Source organism: Mirounga angustirostris, unplaced genomic scaffold, assembly GCF_029215605.1.
Source record: "Mirounga angustirostris isolate CCGP_5_RB_7025 unplaced genomic scaffold, mMirAng1.0.hap1 SCAF_11, whole genome shotgun sequence".
NCBI classification, from domain to species: Eukaryota; Metazoa; Chordata; class Mammalia; order Carnivora; family Phocidae; genus Mirounga; species Mirounga angustirostris.
This window is the reverse complement of record NW_026991719.1, coordinates 124,893,192-124,913,484: the sequence shown is the minus strand read 5'-3', so window position 1 is coordinate 124,913,484 and position 20,293 is coordinate 124,893,192. Positions and strand designations below refer to the sequence as shown.

The 20,293-nt window shown below is 50.0% G+C and overlaps 1 protein-coding gene across 6 annotated transcripts in view; it reads right to left on the bottom strand.

Annotated features, from left to right (window-relative positions):
• Positions 1 to 16,669, bottom strand: part of ZNF185 (zinc finger protein 185 with LIM domain) — an 80,728-nt gene extending 64,059 nt beyond the window's left edge. For 3 of the 6 annotated variants that reach the window (XM_064574684.1, XM_064574686.1, XM_064574685.1), the window contains exon 1: positions 4,237 to 4,480. The gene's annotated coding sequence lies outside the window, so the exon portion shown is untranslated. Of the gene's footprint in view, positions 1 to 4,236; positions 4,483 to 16,637 lie in introns of those variants that run through there. The other 3 variants (XM_064574683.1, XM_064574687.1, XM_064574682.1) reach the window with 3 other exon arrangements.
• Between the last annotated feature and the right edge of the window lie 3,624 nt (positions 16,670 to 20,293).

Sequence of the window (20,293 nt, the reverse complement as noted above, 5' to 3'; positions counted from 1 at the left end):
GACAGACCGACCGACAGACAGGAACCTAGAGCAGTCCTTCTAGGGCACTGCCAGACTGCTGCATTTCCCAAGGAAGTGCCCTTGGCTCAGGCCTTCCCAAAAGAATGAAAGAATGAGTAGGAACTCACCAGGCAGAAGTGGTGAGGCAAATCCTGGGTCTTTGTTTTGTTTTTTTAGTCTAAACCAGGCACTGCCTGATGTAAGCATTTTCACCCATTCCTGTGATTGGAACCCCTTGTCACATCAAGCTCTCTGGAAAACTGACCTAGTCATCAAAAAGTGGTGTGCTGAGCCAATGATCACTGGAACCAGACTAAAGGGTCCAAGGCCAGGACCATCAGCGACAACCTGTGGGAGCATGGGGCCTGCCCACCACTGGCCCCAGAGGCCAGGTCTCCTCTCTGACCCAGGGCATGGCCACGGGGCTCCACAGCCACCTCCATCATCACCACCAATGGCTCTGCTTCTTGGCTCTCTCTTGAAGTGGGAAGTGAGCATGTTTCCAATGGGAAAAACCTAGACGGTGTTTCTGAAAGTGGCCTCTCAGTCCCTCTAGAATCCAAAACTCCTGGGACATGTGCTTAAGCTGTAGGTTCCTGTCTCCCCACATTAGAGTTTGACAATGGGTCTCTTAACTTTTCACTTTCCAGGCCCTTCTCCACCCAGACCTGTCCCTCCTGCTTTCCTACCCCCACCCTTCTCAGTTCTCAGTCACAGCTGTCCCCCGTGCCCAACACAGGCAAGTAATCAGAAAACACTCACCAAATGCATACATGCTTGTCTGTGAGACAAGGTAACCTGGCTCCATTCCTAATCCTCAAATGAGTCTTGAGTGAGTGCCCCTCTGTGCCTCAGTTTCCCTTTTGGAAAAAAGAACTGACGCCAGCCCTGCCCACTTCCTGATCCCTCCATGGCCACTCCTCAATGAATGTTACTGTCACACAAGTGCTCCTAAAGAAAACCATCAGGAAAGTTCACAACAGGGAATCCAGATGAGGCTTTGAGGGAGTTCTTGGTATCATTCTCACAACTTTTCTGTGAGTTTTAAATCAATCCAAGATAAACAGTTAAAAATGAAAACAGCAAACATTAAAAAAGAAAGCAAATCAGATTTTAGTACGCATCCAGAAATGATCTAAGAATTAAGTGTTCTGTGGCAAATAATTTAACCGTGGGTAGACACCATCCACATCATTGGAACAGACTAGCAGTGATTTTTAAACCATTTGTCTTTAGGTGGGGAGCCCACATTCCTCCCAGCCTGGCCCCAACCTCACCCTGGCCACCATGGCCCCTGGGGGACACTGTGGTCCTGGCTCAATCTGTGCTCCCAGCTTCAGCCTCCCTTCTGTAGAGGTGACAAAACCGAGGCCTCCAGAAGTTGTGTGATATGCTCAGGTTTGCACAACTGGATGGTGGCTGAGCTGGGGTTTGAACCCAATCTGACCTCTGAGCTGCTCTCTTACCACTAGGCTGTAGAGGCACCTCCCTGTTCCATCACACACTCGACTACCATTCATCTCCCTGCTCCACTTCATGAGTCTCCTGACAGCTCACTGACTCTCAGAAGCAACGGTTCTGCCCCTCCTGCTTTCCTACCCCCACACTTCTCAGTTCTCAGTCACTGCTGTCCCCAGTGCCCAACACAGGCAAGTAATCAGAAGACACTCCCCGAATCAGCCAACTTCCCCCGAACATCACTCTCAGAAACGTGGGTCCCCCGCGTGCACTGCCCTTGTCCTGCCATCAGCCAGCTCTCTGCAGGCACAGTGGACATGAATGCAGAGTCCCTGATGACTCCCAACCACAGGGCCCCAAAGGCCTGGGGCACCATGTGGGTTGCTGTTCAGAGCTCTGAAGCCATGGAAAACAGCTCTCCTCTTCTCCAGCCATGGTTCTATCCCATCGCAGGAGGGCCTGGCAGTGGGGGCAGCCTCAGGGCTCAGCAAGCAGAAAGCAAGCTGGTGTTATGCATGAGCTGGCACCTTATGGGCTGTGGCTTGAAGCAAGATCCGGACCAAAGGGATCAGTCACCCGTGGAAGCTGAGTGGGGAAGGAAGAAGGCAGGCTTCCAGCTTCCAGAGTACATTGAGCCAGATTTGGGACTTTTCTTGGCATGAGACTGAGGACAGTTCGGGGACCAGGTGCTGATGCCTCTCTGCCCTGCTAGATCTCAGGAGGCTACAGGGGCACTAGGCAGAAACACAAGGGGCACCAGGCACGCTACGGGAGGCTGAGGTGAAACACTGGCCACCGCTGGGGTCACTGCCCTTCGGTGGGCGACTGTCTGAAATCCCTACTGAGTGGCTGTCCATCTTCCCAGCCAGACTGTCACTCCTTGGGGCAAGGCCTGCATCTGATTTCTCTCCAGGCCCCCACTGCCCAGCTCTGGGTAGAACATATAGGGGCTTAGGAAGAACTGGTTTGGGTTTTTCAGGAACAAGAGGGAGGCTAGACTCATGCAGCCTCAAAGGACACGGAGACCTTGACCGGACAGCTGCTGAGCTCCTCCCCTTGCTTCCAAGCCCTCCTCCTCCAAGAAGCCTTCCCTGATCCTCCAAGTCAGAGCTGCTTCCCTGTTCCAGGCTCCCACAGCCCCCTGTGTTTATGCCACTCAGAGCTGCAGCACCCAATATGGTCATGGGCCACCTCTGTTGCTGACTTGTGAATGTCCAAAGGGTGGAAATGAACAGATCTGGAGCACCTGCTGTGTGCTGCTCTGGGTACCTTCCATCAGCTTTCCACAGCTGGGTATAGAGCCTCCAGGCAGGCCAGAGCATCTGAAGTCCAGGCCAGGAAGGCACAAGGGCTGGGGCTCATAATTGGTGGAAGGAGGGGGTAGGGCAAGTGAGGTGGATCTGCTCCTTCCCATCCTGGGATGGCCCAGGGGTAATGAGACAAACAGCACAGGCTGGCCCCTGGGCTGTGCATCTAGTCCTGGCCAGATGCTCTAAGTGGCAAGCAGGGCCTCTGAGCTGGCCCCTGGGCTGTGCATCTAGTCCTGGCCAGATGCTCTAAGTGGCAAGCAGGGCCTCTGAGCTGGCCCCTGGGCTGCCTCTGATTTTTCAGATGGGGCAGCGGAGGCTTTGGGAAGGTAGGACCGTCCCCTTCTTCCCCTTCCCAGCATGATGTGAGCTGGTGAGGAGGCAGCAGGAACCCAGAGCCCTTCCCCACTGCCCAGGCTAATCAATCAGCCCATGGGGCTCTGCTTCCTGTCCCCAGCCAGATACCATGACCAGAAATCTAAAGGGCCATGAGACCAAAGCAAGAGTGGGTCCAGGTGAGGGAAGTCTCAACCACCGCTGAATGGGGTGTGAGGGGGCTCTCTCTCAGGGTTCACAGAGTGTGATCCTGAGATGCACAGCCTTCCACAATGCCAAAGCTAGGTGCAAACAGCTCAGTGAGAACACTATTCCTACCATACCTCAGATGTTCCAGAGCCCAGTCCCACTCACAATGAACACATCTGAGCCCCCAGCAGCCCTGGGTGGGAGGAGGCCTGATGTGTTACCTCCTTGGACTGATGAGCTGCCCAGATGCCCCCAGCTCAGAAGGGGCAGAGCAGTCAGAGATGCTGAGCATTCAGTCTTCCTGAGGCCAGGTATCACTCTGCCTTTCCAAAGAGGACAAGGCTCTTGGCTCCCCTGCCCCCATCCAAACAATTCAGCCACACAGCCAGTTTGCTGCAGATCCTGTTGATAACACCCAGTGACACTTGATTCGGCGCCTTCTGTCTGGGGCAGCTACCTTTCTGGTAGCCCTCCAGGAGGTTGCCCTGTGCCCAGCATATCCTCATCACAAACAACCCTCAAGCCCCCTGCTCTGGGCTTCAGGGTGAGCCAGCCTCTGGATCTCAGTGTTCTTACCTATAAAATGGACACAGTGAACTAGCTGATCTGAAATGTCCTGATTCTTTTGCCTGCAATCAACTCTCAGAGCACCCTGGCTCCAGGCCATTCACTAACAATCAAACCTTCTCTTCCGGAAGGGGTGAGGAGGCCAGACTTCTTTGGCTCTCTAGGTTAGTATCTTTGCTTACAGTGAAAACCAGAAAACCAAGTGCACTGCCTCCTGATGGGAGCCCAGGAGAAATGCGTGGAGCGGGTGAGGATTATGGAAGGGGAAACTGAGGCCCCGAATTGTCCCTGCCGCCTGGCTGGGCATGGGCCAGGCGCCCCCCGCCCCCCACCGCTGCCTCTCCACCGGGCCACACCAACGGCGACTCGACAGCCCTACCTGGCAGGTGCCCGGCTCGCGGGGCGGGCAGAGGATAGGGTGGGCACGGGGCGCGGGCTCCCTCAGGTGGACAGCGCCCAGCCGGGCCGAGCCGGGCCGGGGCGGCGGGTGCGGGGCGGCGGGCGCCGAGGGCAGCGGACAGCGCGCAGGGCAGCGAGAAGGCGCGGACTGGGCTCCACCCGCAGGAGAACAAACAGGTTTTCACCGGCGCCCAGTGCCTCGCCCCTCGCCCCTCCCCTCGGCCGGCCCCCTTCCTCTGCCCTCTCTTGGGGTAGGTAGATGCGCCTGGCACATTCCGCACATTCTCCCGCCAGTGTCCTCGGCCCGCCCGCCCCTTCCCAGCCCCGCCCCGCGGGGCTGCTGGAGAAATCAAGGCCGGGGCTCCCCACGCCGAGCCCAGAGCAAGCTCCAGAAGGCTCTGCCCCGGTGGAAAACTTCCAGGCAAATTCCTTCGGGCTTGCGGCCCTAGGCCGGGAGGTCTCCGCCACATGAAGGGCTCCGGCTGCCTATTGCGCCCCTGCCCGCACCCGACGCGATCTGGCCCCCACTCAGGGCCAATGACTTCCACAGATGCTGCGGGTTCATTCTGTTGAGAGCTACTGTTCCTAGATCCATTTTACAGATGAAAATCCCAGACAGGGGCGGGGAGGGGGGCCGAGGGGCCAGAGGCTGAGATCATACAGGAAGTCCCAGAGGCTGGGAAGGAGGAGAAGAAAGTGAGGGAGCCCGGCTCACCGGCGGCACGAGGGAAGTTCTCACCCTGGAAAGCCATGCTGGCAGCACCTTCTCAGCAAGCCGGGCCGCCTCACAGGTGACACATCCAGACCCCTAGGGCAGTGCAGTTTGATCAGTGTCATTCATTCGTGCTTTTTGAGGACTTGTGTCATTGAATCATGCTTACTGAGTACTTGCTATGTGCAAGGCACGGGGCTAGGGGCTAGGAAGGAGGGAGCATCAAAAGAAGCCCCAGCCCTACCTGTGGGTCCAGGGAATGCCTCTGATACAAGAGACAGTTAAATCAGTCCAACAGAGGTATAGAGTTGGCCAAAAGTTGGCCTATCAGGATGACAGGCTCAAGTTTATATCCCAAATGGCCCGCCAATCTATAGACTTCTGTGCATGCCCACTGCCACCACCCTAGTCCAAGCCTGGGCTATGGGGCCAGCCTCCTTGCTGGTTTCCCTGCCTCTGGCCTTGCCTTCCTTTCCATCCAGTCTCCACACAGAAGTCAGTTTAGTAGTTTACATGCTTGCAACTCTTTTGATGGCTTCCCATTGCTCTCAGGATAAAAACCAAACTTTAAGAGAGCCCAAGGATAGGTGGCACCAACCTCTCTCTGCAGATCCAGCCACACTCCCTTCCTTCTGCCTTTCGAATATATCACAAGTCCTATCTCCTTGTGGCATTTGCTCCTGGCACTCAGACTCCCTAGAATGTTCTTTGTCCCCTTGCCCTAGTCATACTCCAAACCTTCACTCAAGTGGCTGTAGATCCTTTTCTGACTGCATGGGCCACCCAGGCAAGTAGATTGCTTCCTTCCCATTTCCTCTGCTGACATTGATCTAGCATAGTGGACATCACCCTCTATTGTTCTAGATGGTGAGCTCCAGGAGGGCAGTGCCCCATCTGAGTCATCACTGGGGCATAGAGACAAGCACAAGGGGTCAGAGAGGAATTGCAGAAGGAGGGGATTGAAAGGTGATTGAAACTCTGGAATCTATCTTTATGTTCTCTTCCTGGGCTTTATCAGGCAGGAAGGAGGTGACCCTGTGTCTGTGTGACTATGTGTGTGAGGGTGGGGATGGGGGAATTGTATATAAAGTCACTTCGGTTCATCTGTCTCTTGCCAGTCAGCATTTTTCTGCTTCCAGTCTGGTGACCAGCATCTAACGCCTTCTCATCCCCCACCTTGGGCTGCCGGTGGCCATGGATTTGGCTTGGTGTCTGAACTCCTAAATATACCCACTATATGACCTAGGGTGTGTCACATCCCCTTTCTGGGCCCCCTTCCCTTTCAAAAACCCCTAGCCTAAAGATGTAGAATGTGGCGGGCACGGTGATGGGTTAGATGTAAGGGTGAGGAAGAGGGTGGCCCTTGCCTCCCAAGGCCACCAGTGGGAAAGGGCAATCTTGGTCCAGAGCCTTAAGTGTGGGTGGGCCAGCTAGAGAGCACAAGCAAGAGTGGGGTCCAAGGACACCAATGGCCACTCAGTGAGTGCTGTCCTGGATTGGGCTGCCCTGGCGCCTTGAGCTCTTCCCATGTCCCAGGTGATTCAGCCCTTGCCCAGCCTAAGAGACCAGCCTTTCCTCAACTCCTCCCTCCCTCCCAGACTGCCAGGCCCTGCAGCTGATCTCACCTACAAACGGGTTTGACTCGAATGGCAACTGCCTTGCCCTACCCTGCCCTGCCTTGCCCCCCTGTTCACTGCCCCAACAGAACCCCCACTCCTGCCAGGGCCCCCCCCCAGCCCCCTCAGCCAGGCTTCAAGGCCCCTGCCAACTTCATCAGCCTCTTCTTTGACCCTTTGTCCTCAGACACCTGGGCCCAGACACAGCAAGTGCTTTCATACCACTGAGCCCCTGCACAAGATGTCCCCTTGGTAGTGACCTTCTACCCACTCTCAGCCACAACACTAGCTTCTTCATGAACTTCACCTTAGCCTACAACTTGAGGGCCAAGACCCTGTGACTGTTGGCTGCCTCCAGACTGGGCTTTACCTCTGCCTGGCCTGAGTTTGGCCCTGTCCCTTTCTATTCTCAGCTCAAGCCTTTAACTAGGGTGGGCTTGAGAGTGGGGCCAGGCTGGGCTGTTTGGGGAGGCAAAAGGCCTGGAAGGTAGAGGCAGGAGAGGGTAGGTGAGAACCCCTCCGAAGCGGAGGGAGGTCACAGCCAATGAGCAGGCAAGAAGACAGATTATCTAGGAGACCAGGTTGAAGTAAGCAGACGAGTAGGGGGATATGTGGCTCTTTGGAAAGAACGGGCCAGCGGTGCTCCTAAGCTCTAGGGAGGCTCCAGGGCCGGGAACAAAACTCGGGCAAACCACTGTAGCCAAAGAGTTCCCAGGCTTGGGAGGGGGATAATGGGTGGGGTTCTGAAAGCTGTCAGGCCCCAAAGCCAACCCTCAAGCAGGGTGTCCTCATATTGGAGGGACCTGGAGACGAAGCACTGACCCAAACTCTGCCATTGTATAAATAGGGAAATAGGCCCAGGCAGGGATGGCATCTAGCTGGGGCCATACAGCCAGTCTGAGGCAGAGCTAGGACTAAAGCCAAGTCTTCAGTTACTCTGGATGGAGCCCCTGTCCAGCTAGGGTGCTCAGGTTCACGTGTGGGGAGGGCTGGGCTCCTGTTTGCGCCCTAATCCTCTTCTTCCCTCCCTCCTTCCAGTGCTCACCCTGCTGCCTCATCTTCCTAAGCTCTTCAACCAGTTTCCACTTGCTGAGTGACTCTGCCAGCTCCAAGCAGGATGGGTTGCCTGGGGGCAGGGGTCCCCAGGCATGGCTGCACCCACAGCAGCCCCTACGGAGCTCTGAGCCTGTAAGGCCAGACCTCTGAATCTGTAACCAGCTCTCCAGGTTCCTGGGAGCTGATCCAATCTGTCTGTGAGACCCTGCCTGCCCAGTCTTGCCCTTGGGGGAGGGGCCCACCCTGCCCTCGGCCTGTATTCCCAGCTAAGGGGCTGGTCCCCTTCCCTGGCACAAATGCATACTCTCACTCTCCAACTGTCCCCTTTGGGCCTCCTGTTCCCCACCACACTGCCACACCCTCCACCCACTCAGAGACCAGTCAGACCCAGTCCTGTCTTGGAGCAGCTCCCAGTCTGATGGGAAGGGCAGACCAGTTCAGTTCCAAGGGGCAGAATCCATGCCTTGGGATTTCTTGCTCTGTGGACAGTAGCCCCACCGGGAGCAGGGAGGTCAGGTCATGCAGGTCAGGTCAAGTTGACATCTCCCACCCCTACAGGCTGGACTCTCCACTGCCTTTTGAATCTACTATTTTGAATAAGTCCAGGAAACACTCTGCCATCAGTTTTGGCCTATGTGACCTGATGCCCCAGAACTCAGATTGCTTCTCATCTCTGGCTCTGAAGCAGCCCCAGGCCAGGCCTCCAGAGCACGAGTGCACAAGCTGAGCCAAGGCCTTGCTGGCAGATAATCCCTGAATGCCCTGAAGAATGGCTTTTTGCTGCTTTAAGAATCATCCACAGATCGGAAAAAGAATGTTCTAATTGGAAAACCTCCCCGCCATGGTTTTCCGGAGTTTTAGTACAGTTGGCCGGCAAGGAGGCTCCTGGGATGAGGAGGAAGGGAAGTCATGAGGAGGAGACAGTGGGCTCCCTGCCCAGTCCCCCCTCATCCCCAAGCTCAGCTACTCTGGGCGAGGGGCCATGCTGAGGGTCCCAGTGACCGGGGAATCTGGAAGCTGTCTGGCCTTGCTGGGAGCCCCTCCCCCAAGCCAGTCCCAAGCCCTGCCCCCTAGAAGCCATGCTGATGCCCCAGAAGCAGTCCAGGCTCCCAGGACCCACTCGAAAGACCGATTTCCACTGCATTGTGAGCACTGGCCCAGAAGAAAAAAGGTGTGGAAGCTACCACCTACTCAAAAAACGGGAAGGCCAGAGCTGGTGTTGGGGTGTGTGGAGTGCCTCTGACTTGACTGGTGCCCAGGGCTGGGAGACCTGGCAGAGGGGGATGCAGGCTGCAAGGGAAAACTGGCCTCTGAACAGCTAGATCTGTGGCAAGGATGGGAGCTCTCACTCAGGGACCCCGCTAAGCCTGGCCTGGCTAAACAACTGGCCAGCAGAGCTGAGGCCACAGCAACCTGATTTGTTCCTTTTGGTTAAGCATTGCCCTTGCACTTGGGAAATGCCCACCTGGGAAGGGGAAATGCAGTGGATCCTTGAAACTCTTTTACACAAGAGAGCCAGGTTACTGTGACTCACCTCTTTCAGGATGTATGCTTCTCTATTAGTCTTTTCTGGAAACCTCCCTGGACGCTTAGTTGACTTGATCTCCGCAAGGGGAACAGCCTTTGAGAGACTGGAGGGAAAAGTTCAGAGGCTGCCTGAGCAGGATCAAGGTGCTGCTGGCCAAAGCCCTCTTTGGTGGCAACTCACATCTTCTCAGCATAGGGGAAGGGTCTGGCTCTCATTACAAGGGATCAGAAAAGCCAGGATGTGGAGCATACCCGTCCCCTGTCCATTCTACTTGGCCCCAGTAACCTGTACCTGTACCTTGACCAAATGGCTCTAGGCTCCCTGGCATCGTGTCCTGCGCCCCTTCCCTTCCCTTCCCTTCCCTTCCCTTCCCTTCCCTTCCCTTCCCTTCCCTTCCCTTCCTTCCCAACCTGCCCAAACGTGACTTTGAGGACTGCAGCTCCCTAAGCAGCACATTTCTCTAGAGCTTCACTGGCCATTAGAGTAGCCACTGGGTGCATGTGGCTATTTAAATTTAATTGATCACAATGAAATAAAATTGAAAATTCAGTTCCTCAGTCACAATAGCCACACTTCAAGTGTTCAATAGCCACATGTGGCTAGCAGCTCCTGTACAGATAGAACTTTCTGTGTTGGATGGTGCCACTCTAGGTGCTCCACTTCTCCTTAGAAGGAAGCTCTCCCCTACCTCCTTAACTGAAACAAGTCTTCCTGCAGCCCCACCCTGTGGATGTTCTTTCTTCTCCCACACCCCATCTACCTCTAGATAGACTAGTCTGCCCTTGGATGAAAAGTTCTCCTTCACAGGTCAGGCCAACTGGTTTACACACCATTCAACCTTCAGGCAAGTCTTTGCACCTGGCTCATCCTGCTTTTCCACCCAGATCATTTGGATGTGAGTAATAAGTGTGTGACTTCAGCATCCGTGCCTGTGGACCATTCGTCAGCACCTTTCAGGCCTCCCAGTTCTTTGACCTTGACATCTCTGAAGACCCTGTCAATTCCACTGCAGCCACCTCTTCCAACAGGCACAGCCTGCATCCTGTCACCTCTGGAATCTTCCACTTTCTGACCCCTACCTCTTCTCTTTCCAACAGGCTTGTTCATCGACTTTCGAGGAAAGATAGCAACAACTATCTTTCCAGATCACAGGGACCTCCCACCCGTTTGCTCCTCTACCTTATCCCCATTCATTAGCCCTTTCCTCTGTTCACTTCTCTCCCTATACAGCTTAGAGACAATGGCCCATCACTTTGACAACTCTCTTGTCAACACCTGAATATCCTTTATTGCACTGTCCCTCTGACCTCCACTTGACATGGCATCAAATCTGGACAAATGTAGACATCTGCTTTCTTCATACCTTCCCCAAGACAATGATGGTGCTGGCACAGAATAGTATCAACACAAATTTCTGGATCTTACCCTTTCTCACATTCACAAGGACTCCCCTCTTTGTAATTATCCCTTTTCTCTTTTGCATCATTTGGAGCATTCCCATCAACATTAAAAAATAAAAGAAGAATCTCACTTAACCCACTCCCATCTCCAGTTCATGTCCCTTTTCTCTGCTCCTTACTGAGGAAATCTCTGTGAAAGAGATGTCTAGACTCATAGTCTCTACTTCTCCCACTGTCTCATAAACCCATTTCCATTAGGATTTCAACCCTAACACTCTCCTAAAATGTCAAGGTTACAAATGAACTCCATGTTGCCAAACCCAGTGCTCACGTCTCTGCCCTTGCTTTATTAACCTTTTAACCATAGTTGATCACACCTTCATTCCGGAAAAACATGCTGCTCTTGGCCTCCCTGACACTCCACTTATCTGGAGGTATTGAAGGTTAGGAGCACAGCTTCTGGAACTGGACTGTCTGGGTGCAAATCCTAGCTGTGCCAATTAGTAGCAGTGTGACCTTGGGCCAATTACTTGCCCTCTCTGGTTTCCATTTCTAACCTGTACAATAGAGGTGAGAATAGCAGCATCTGCCTCCTGGGGTTGTAAAGGTTGCATGGGAAGTACTAAAAATAGAGCTTCTATTCTTGGTATATATACATGGAAACATGTCAATGAAATCACCACATGGCTGTGGATGGGGTTTAGGACATGCTACCCTAAAACATGGCACCTTGGTATATTAAATATTAAGATGGAGTTTGAGAGAACAGCATAAGCAGGAAGCTTTCTGACCTTCCCCCTCTTCCCCTCCCCACGCTTACCCCCGAAGCAGATCGTAAGACCCTCATGTGAGAGATGCCCTCCCTATATACCCTGAGGAAAACAACATCCAAGGGGAAGGTGGACCCCAAGAAGTATCTGAACAAACAGGCCTTGCTAAGTTTCCCCGCAGTTTACTGCACTTAGCTCCAACTCTTTATCCTATCATATCTTTTCACAACTTTCCACTCTTCACCAAACCTGGTATGGAAACACTCAGGTTTAACCATTTCTTCAGGTCCTCTCTTCCTTAGGAAGGCTCCCATGTCACATAAAACTTTAAATAAGTGTGTATGTTTCTCTCTTGTTATTCTGTCTGTGTCAGTCTAATTTCTAGACCCAAAAAAGACCCTAAAAGGGTCAAGGAAATCTTTTTCCTCCCTTTCAATGTCTGAAGGTCAACTCAAGCTAAACATGTTCAAAGATTTATTATTTATTTATTTATTTATTTATTTATTTATTTATTTGAGAGAGAGAAAGAGAGCACAAGCAGGGGGAGTGGCAGGCAGAGGCAGGCTTTCCAGGTAGTGGGGAGCCCAATGTGGGGCTGGATCCCAGGACCCTGGGATCATGACCTGAGCTGAAAGCAGACGCTTCACCGACTGAGCCACCCAGGCTCCCGCAAACTAAACATGTTCAAACAAAGGTCCATGCCCTCCAAATCTCTCTTCTCTAAGTCTTCTTCATCTTCATCAGTGGCATTTTCCAGATGTGCCAGTCAAAGGATTAGGTAGCTAACTTGATTTTTCTTCCTTCCCTCATCTCTACATCCAACCAGTCAGTAGGTTCTGATTGCAGCTCTACTTTGAAAATATACCCACGGGGCGCCTGGGTAGCTCAGTCGTTAAGCGTCTGCCTTCGGCTCAGGTCATGATCCCAGGGTCCTGGGATCGAGCCCCACATCAGGCTCCCTGCTCTGGGGAGAGCCTCCTTCTTCCTCTCCCACTCCCCCTGCTTGTGTTCCCTCTCTCACTGTCTCTCTCTGTCAAATAAATAAATAAAATCCTAAAAAAAAAAAAAAATGAAAATATACCCAAACCCTGAGCATGTCTGCCCATTTCTACTGCCACCACCATGCTAGTCCAAGCCAGTGTCCTCACTCACCTCCTCCATGTCTCCCAGCTTCCACCCTTGCTCTACTCACAAGTCATCCAGAACCATGTCCCTGTATGCTGTCAGTCTGAGTGATAAGGTAACTCCATTCACCCAGCTGTCCAAGCTGGAAACTGGGGTGCCATTTGAGAATCCTCTTTCCTTCTGTCACTCCAAGACCCAGTTAAGTGTCTCTTCCTGGGCTGCCCTTCTGCCCCAGCACTCACTATTCTGTAAAGTCACTGTCTCCTGTCTCTCTCCTTCCTTCCTCCTGGATGTGGTAGGAAACACATCTCATGCTTGCCCACTCACCCAAGCACCTGGTATAGTGCCCAAGTGGGCACATAAGAAATATTTGCCAAATGAAGGAAGGGATAAAGGTTAATTTCAAATGCAATGTATGATCAGAGTGGCATTTCATATCAGTGGATTAAAAGTATATCATTCAATAGATGATGTTGGGATAATTGGCCGTGTGGAAAAACAAGCTGGATTTCCTACCTCGCACTCCACACTGAAATAAACTCCAGATGGTTCAGAAATGTAATGTAAAAAAATTGAAACCATAAAAGTACTAGAAGGAATCCTGGGGTGTGGACGGCCTTTCTAAGTATGTCATGAAAACCAGAAATCACAAAAGAAAAGAGAGAGAAACTGAAAACTTCTGTATGGCAAAACCCACTAGAACTGTCATTAGACAAATGACAAATGAGGAAGACTTATTTGCTATTTGCACCACATATGACAGGGAAAGGCTTAATCTTCCTAAAATAAAAAAGGGCTCCTTTCAAAGCAAGCAATAGGAAAACAGGGGGTAAAGAAGGGAGCAAACAATTCACAAAAGAAGTTCATTAACATATGAAGGATATGCAAATGTAGTCAGAAATTCCAATCCCTCCCTCAGATATGGAAAAGTGAAAACAGGGTATAGGAAAATGGTCCCTCTCAGGCCCCAGGGGCCCTAGGGGTGAGAGTATTCATTGTTGCAACCTTTTTGGAATGGCCATCTAGAAATATATAACAAAATGAACAATGAAGACTCCCTTTGACCCAGCAATACTAACATTCAAAAATTCCTTTTATTATCTGATGTATATAATGGTGTATATGTATATATGTACATATGTACAATACTGCTCTGAACATATGTACATATGTGTACATATGTATATATGTAAATTATATAAAATGTGTTGCTGATAAACATCTATCCGCTAGCCAGCATCATATCTATGCCTTCTGTCCTCAGTCCTGGTACTCAGGATGACCTGTGCTGGTTTGGGATGAAAGGCCAAGTTCTCTGCTTGTGCTCTTAATCCCATCTCCTGCCACCTACTCAGGAACATCCCGCTAACATTTCACCCTTTCTCTAGGGTCATCAATTATTTCCTCTTGGCTGGATCATTCTGATCAGCATGCGAATATGCTATAATTTTTCCCACCACAAAAAAGTTTTTTCTTGATCAAACCTTTCTCTTCAGCTACTCTCCATTTATTGCCCTTCTCCCCTTCTTCCCACACTCCCTGTGTCTGATTCCCTTCTAGCTCACTCCCAGCACTAAACACAGATGGCTCTTGCCAAAGCTACCCGTGCTTTCCATGTTGCCAAATTCAACGGTTTTCAGTTCTCGTTTTACCAGACATGTCAGCACCATTTGACACAAGAAACACTCCTTCTGGAAACACTTTCTCTTGGCTTCCAGCACACCTTACTCTCCTGGTTTCCCTTTTACTTCACTGGCTCCTTTTAAGTTTCCTTTGACCTCTTCCCATCACCCCTACCTTGTCAAACTTAACTTTGGAGGGACCCAGAACTCTCATGCCTTTAAACACCATCTGAAGGCTGATAACTCCCATATTTACATCTCCAACTCAAGGCTTTTCCCCTGAATTCCAGGTTCCTATATCACAAGACCTAGGCAGTATCGCCACTTAAATATCTATTAGGCACAGTGGCTTGGGCCGAAAACCTTGGTGTGATCTTTGACTCCTCACTTTCTCTCACTCTTCGCATCCAATCCATTAGGAAATCCTTCAGCCCCACCTTCTCCCACCTTCTCAATATATCCAGAAATCTGGCTACTTCTCATTTCTACCATTTGGTAGTTTCTAGTTGTTTTGCTGTTAAGAACAATACTGCTCTGAACATTCTTGTACACATCTGATCACACAGGCAAGAAATTCTCTATATGAGCTGTTCTCAAACTTTGGTGGACATCTGGAAGGCTTGTTAAAACCCAGAGTGCTCGACCTCACCCCCAGAGTTCCTGATTTGGTTTGGAATCCATCTGCATTTCTAACAAGATCTCACGTGATGCCGATGCTACTTGTTGGGGAAATACACTTGGAGATCTATAGCTCTAGGGTATATTATACCCAGGAATGGAAATGCTGGGTCATAGGATACACACATGTTCTACCTGACAAGAGAACACTGATTTTTATTCCTATCAGCAGTGTGTGAGAGTGCCTAGTGTTTCACATCCTTGCCAACACTTGATGTTGTCGGATGTATTAGTATTGCCAAAGTAGTAGACACAAAGTGTTAGCTTTTTGTGGTTTTGCATTGTATTATTGGTATTTATCCTCAGGTGGCTATTGCATGGGATATTGGGGGGGTGGACAAAGTAGAAGTATATTTGTTGTAACATTGTTTATGATATGAAAAAACCAGTAGCAATCTAGATTTCCATCAATGGGTACTTTCAAAATTTACAACAGGATAATATATGACTGATCAAGATGATGATTATAGAGTCTCTAGTTATGGACATGGAAAATGCCTATAATATATTGTTAAACAAGAGGGGGAAAGCAGTTTACATAAGGTACATGACAGCATGTATAGTGTGATTTCATTTCTGTAAAACTGTTCAAAGGAATTGAGAAACACCTTGGAGAATGTTAATACTTGTTATCTTTAGGAGATGAATTTGGGGTTACCTTTACTTTGTTTTCTAAATTTTCTGTAATGTTGATTCTTTTTAAGTGTACGTATCTCCTTTTTCTTTAAAAGAGTGATTTTGAAAAAATACATTCTTAGATTTCTGTTTGTATATGACAGAAAGTATCTGGAGGTTTCACATGAAACTGATCAGAACCAGTGCTTCTTGGCAATGGGTTTGTGTGGGCCGAGTGGGAAGGTACTTTGAGTTTTCTCTTTATTCCATTCTGTACTCTTTGATTTTTATGACAGTGTATTACTTCAATAATAAAAAAAAAAAACACACTAATAAAAACAAAAAAGAAAAGAGAGCTATTCTTAACACCCAAGCCAGCCCTGCCAGCCCAGCCCAGCCCAGCCCAGCCCACCTAGCTCTGCTGAGGTTCCAAAGACTTCACAAGGAACCTACTTAAGTCGTGCCAGACCTCCTCTGGCCAGGGAGCTTTCAAGCTGTGGAGCCAGGGCCAGTTATTGGGCTGCCCAAGAAAGAGTTCCTCCTGCTTCTGGGTGCTGCCTTGAGCCAAAAGTAATGTGTCACCCCCATAAAGCCTGTGGCTGTGGGCTCCCCCACCCTCTGTGCTGGAAGGAGAGGCCAGCCCCCTAGAGGGCCCAGAGAGAAATCATTAACACAGCCAAGGAGATGACGGACTGTCAGAGGTGGGCAAGCTCCGATAATGAAAACCTGTGTCTCTAACAAAGCAGTTTTAAGTCTGTAAAGATCAGAGCTAGGAAGAAATAAATACTACAAAATCAGAAAGATGTAGAGATGGTGAACATGAACTCATTTACAGCACACTTGGATGGCAGAATCAGAAATCATCCTGAACTGAGAAAGAATTAATTTGACCTAAAACAAAGACTTCACAAAGGGCCTGGATCTACAATGGGACTGTCCACAGTTGTAGTTTCTTGAAAGCCACCAGAAGCGGATGCTTCCTCCTCACGGCAGCCCCTCTGAGCTCTGGGTGACTACCACGTCAACACATGTAGCTCAGTCCCTCCATGGGGTGTATCATGTGGTCGTCATGTGGTTTTCCTCTGTCTCCCCCACAGCCCACAAGCTCCAGAAGGCAAAGACCGGCTCCCATTCCTCTCCTGCCTCTTTGTAACAGGCATGGGGCCTAGCATACACTAAGTGCTCAGTAACTGTTGGGACAGTGGAACAGGATCATCTCCAATATAGAAAGAAAACAAAGGGGGGCCTGGGTGGCTCACTTGGTTAAGCGTCCAACTCTCGATCTTAGCTCACGTCTTGATTTCAGAGGTTGTAGGTTCAAGTCCCATGTTGGGCTCCATGCTGGGTGTGGAGCCTACATTAAAAGAAGAAAGAAGAAGAAAGAAAACAAAGATGCCATTTTGCAAACACCCAAGTTCCAAAACTCCAGGTAGACAGTCACAGCTGGATACCTCCCAACATCACTGCCCAATCTGCTCTGCCCCAGTATGCCCACCAAGCGGGTAACACAAGGGCTTGGCTCAAACTGCTGGGTTCTAGACCGAGATAGCCTCCTTTGACAAGTGGGTCCCTCTCCAGGGAGTGGCTTGTTGGAGGTGATGCTCTTGAATATATACTTTCTCCTTAATAAAACAGCCATACAAAACAAAAACTGAAATCCAGTGGTGGGACTTCATGGTGAGCACCCCCACCTCTACCAGCCTTTAGCTGTCCTTCCATGATTACATTTGGCCACTCTTAACATTTGTATGAGGATAATACTTGTTCACAAGTAGGAGCCCAGTAAGGACTTGGTGTGTTTTTAAAACAGGTTCAATTGTGTTTTAAAGTTCTTTTAAAAGTCATACATATTTGCTGTAAAATAACAAAATTGTATAGGATTGTATGAAGTCACCCCAGAAGGTGCTCCCTGAGCTTCATCCCTTAGCCCCTCTCCCCATGATACAGGACAGAGGGTAATGAATCCAGGGGCAGGTTTCATGTGGCAACACGTATGTTCTGAGTGCCTGCTTTGGGCCAGGCCCTGGTCCCAGGTGGCTCTGTCTGGTAGGGGATACAAAAGTGCCCAAGAGGCTTAAAAAGTCATTGAGTCCTGGAAGACTAGGGCAAGGATGTAGTGGGAGCCAGTGGGGAGAGGACAGAGGGATGTTTGGGAAAAAATGGAAAGAATAGACTGGAGTGGAGCCTGGATGTGGCAGAGACCATACCCATTTAGAGCCTCAGGCCTCAGGAAGGAGGAGGCAGAGGTAGAAGGTGAAGTCATATCTTCCTAGGGTGGCTGAGACCTCCTTCAGGTCACAGGTCTTAGCTCCTGGCTGTGCCCACAGGGGACACAGAATGCTCTGTCAATTTTGCAAAAAGAGGGAAAGGAGAGGGAGAGAGGGAAGGAAGGAGCGAATGTCCTATTAGTGAAATGCCACCATCAGATCAAGGTTCTTTGCAGCGCATTCCCTATGTGTAAAAGTTGGACTCAACAGCAGTTTTTTTCAGGATGAATACATCTTTATTCATTTTTTATCTTTCCCTAGGGAAAAAGGCAGGGGAGGGAGAGAGGGTCAGCATGTGTTTCAAAATAATAGAAGGAAGAAAAAAAATGATAGAGGAGATAAGAATCTTAAATGCCATAAACCAACCCTAAATGGGGGTGGGTGAGAGAGGGGGCCCTCCTGCTGCATGAGCTTGGGAAGGAGGGGAGGGGATCGGGAAAATGGCACATGAAGTCAGAACTCCACATAAAGCTAAGTAAATGTGGACTCACATTCATTTGTCTTTTATTAGCTCATCTGTGGCTACTTTGATATACTTTCATCTCCCCTTTCCCTGGCTGCCACTCCCAGGTTTGACAAGGGAGACCCCCAGTAGCCCTCTCCTCCCTCAGTTTAGAGGGGTTAAACTGTTTGTTAGGCCTATGCACAAAGAGGATGTTTGTTGTTCATTAGAATAAGGAATGGGCTTAACCCGGAGGGAGTTTGGGCTACGAATGAGAAAGAGAGAGGGTGCCTACTTGCTTCAGTTATTTGGACTAATCTTTTACTTAGGAATTAGATTTATTCATGTGAAATAATTGAGGAAGGGAATGGGAAGGGAATGGGGTAGGAATTTAGGACTGCCTTTCTGAGGGGCACATAATAAACATGGCTTGAGAGATAGTGAGACTGAAGGGCCCATGTGACAGCCAAGTGGAGAAGATGAGCTGACAGCAGGATATTATGGGGCTGAGGCTCAGAAGGACTGTCCAGGGTGGAGGCCTGTTGGGGTAGAGGCAATTTTCAATGAACCCTGGAGGCCACAGAAGACATGGCATCACTTAGGCAGTATGATAATGGTTGAGTGCATGTAATGATAAGGAAGGTCAGGGAGGAGCCCTGACCAGCTCCACCAAAAGGAATTCCTTATGAGGAAGGAGTCTGAGAAGAAGAGGTCAGAGATCAGGAACCAGGAGTCACATATTCCAAAACACATCCTGTTGCAAGGAACAGAAACTTGATCTGGGAGGAAGTGAGCATGGCAGAGAGGGAATAGGATGCCCACTAGGTTTCACCTGCTTGCTCCCAAAATGGCACCAGGAGCCATTCCCAAATGATTTGTTCCCACTAAGAGCCAAGCGCTATTTTAGCCACCAGCTAAAAATGCCCAGGATGTACAAAAGATGGCAATACAGGCCTTGCCATTGTCACTAGGGAAGGAAGGAGAGCAGGAGCTGGTTGGTGCATGGCAGGGGACTGACAGTGGAGAGGCTCCCAAAGAACCCCCAAAAGAGTTCACAGCTCTCCCCTGAGCCAGTGTCCCCAATTTTCTCAAAGAGGATGTAGTGGCGAGAGGACCTCAGGGAGGCTGCACTGAGAAGGGAGAATTAAATTGAGTCTGAGATTGGCATTTGAATCTGCTTCGGTTTTGATAACTGAAAGAGAAGAGAAACTTCTGAAACCTGCCCAAGATGCTGTTAATGGATGGGCAAGGCTTGCTTGATGAGAGTGATTAGCGGTACACAATAGCTGACATTTATTTAATGCCTTTTATGTTGGACACGGTGCCCACAGCTGTTCAGAAATCATCTCAGTTCATCCTCAGAGCAACCCTATGAGGTAAACACTACGATTGTCCTCATTTTACATGTGAGGAGATAAAGGCCCAAGGTCACGCAGCTAACAAGTGGTGGAGCTGGACTCCTAACCTCCACTTCTATTAGCTCAATTAGCCAGTAAATGCGGAACCAGATTGGGGGCATTTGTGGGAGCTGCACTAGTCATACCACTAGTGATACTAATATTTATTGAAGGGTTACTATGTGCCAGACACAATGCTAAGTGCTTCTGTTACTAGATGTCCTGGGGAAATCCTCTTGAGGGCCTTGGCTTCCCTTTTCTCTGCCACTTTGTAAGGACACTTTCTTCCTTTGGTCAAAATTAAATTATTGGAATTGTATGGGCTTTAAATAGAAGAGAGGCTGATGCAACTTGCTACTGATGCCGGAGTTTAAACATCTGCAGAAATCCACATTTGAAAGAAAGCATGTAATTGGATTTTAGCTGGGTATTTCTAGAAAGATCAGATGACTTGCATTTGGGCAGCCCAACCTTGACCATCTTGCTGCTTGCAAGGAGAAAGAGAACTACATATAGTCCAGATGACACTGAAGCTTAGAGCGATGAGGTCATTTACCCAAGGCCACTCCACTCAGGAGTGAGAGCCTGGAGAGCAATCCAAGGTAGCCAGAGCCCTTCAGAAAAAACTCCCTGCCGGGTCCCACTAACTTTCCCCAGGAAACTCAGCTGCCTGGCTCTGAAAGCCCTACAAGGGACGGTACACACACATGGATGCACACCTCTTGTGTGGGTGGGGTGCCAAGAGACTTTATATTTGACAAATTCTACTTCCTCTGTCAGACAGAAGGTCAAAGGTTATCTTGAGAGGA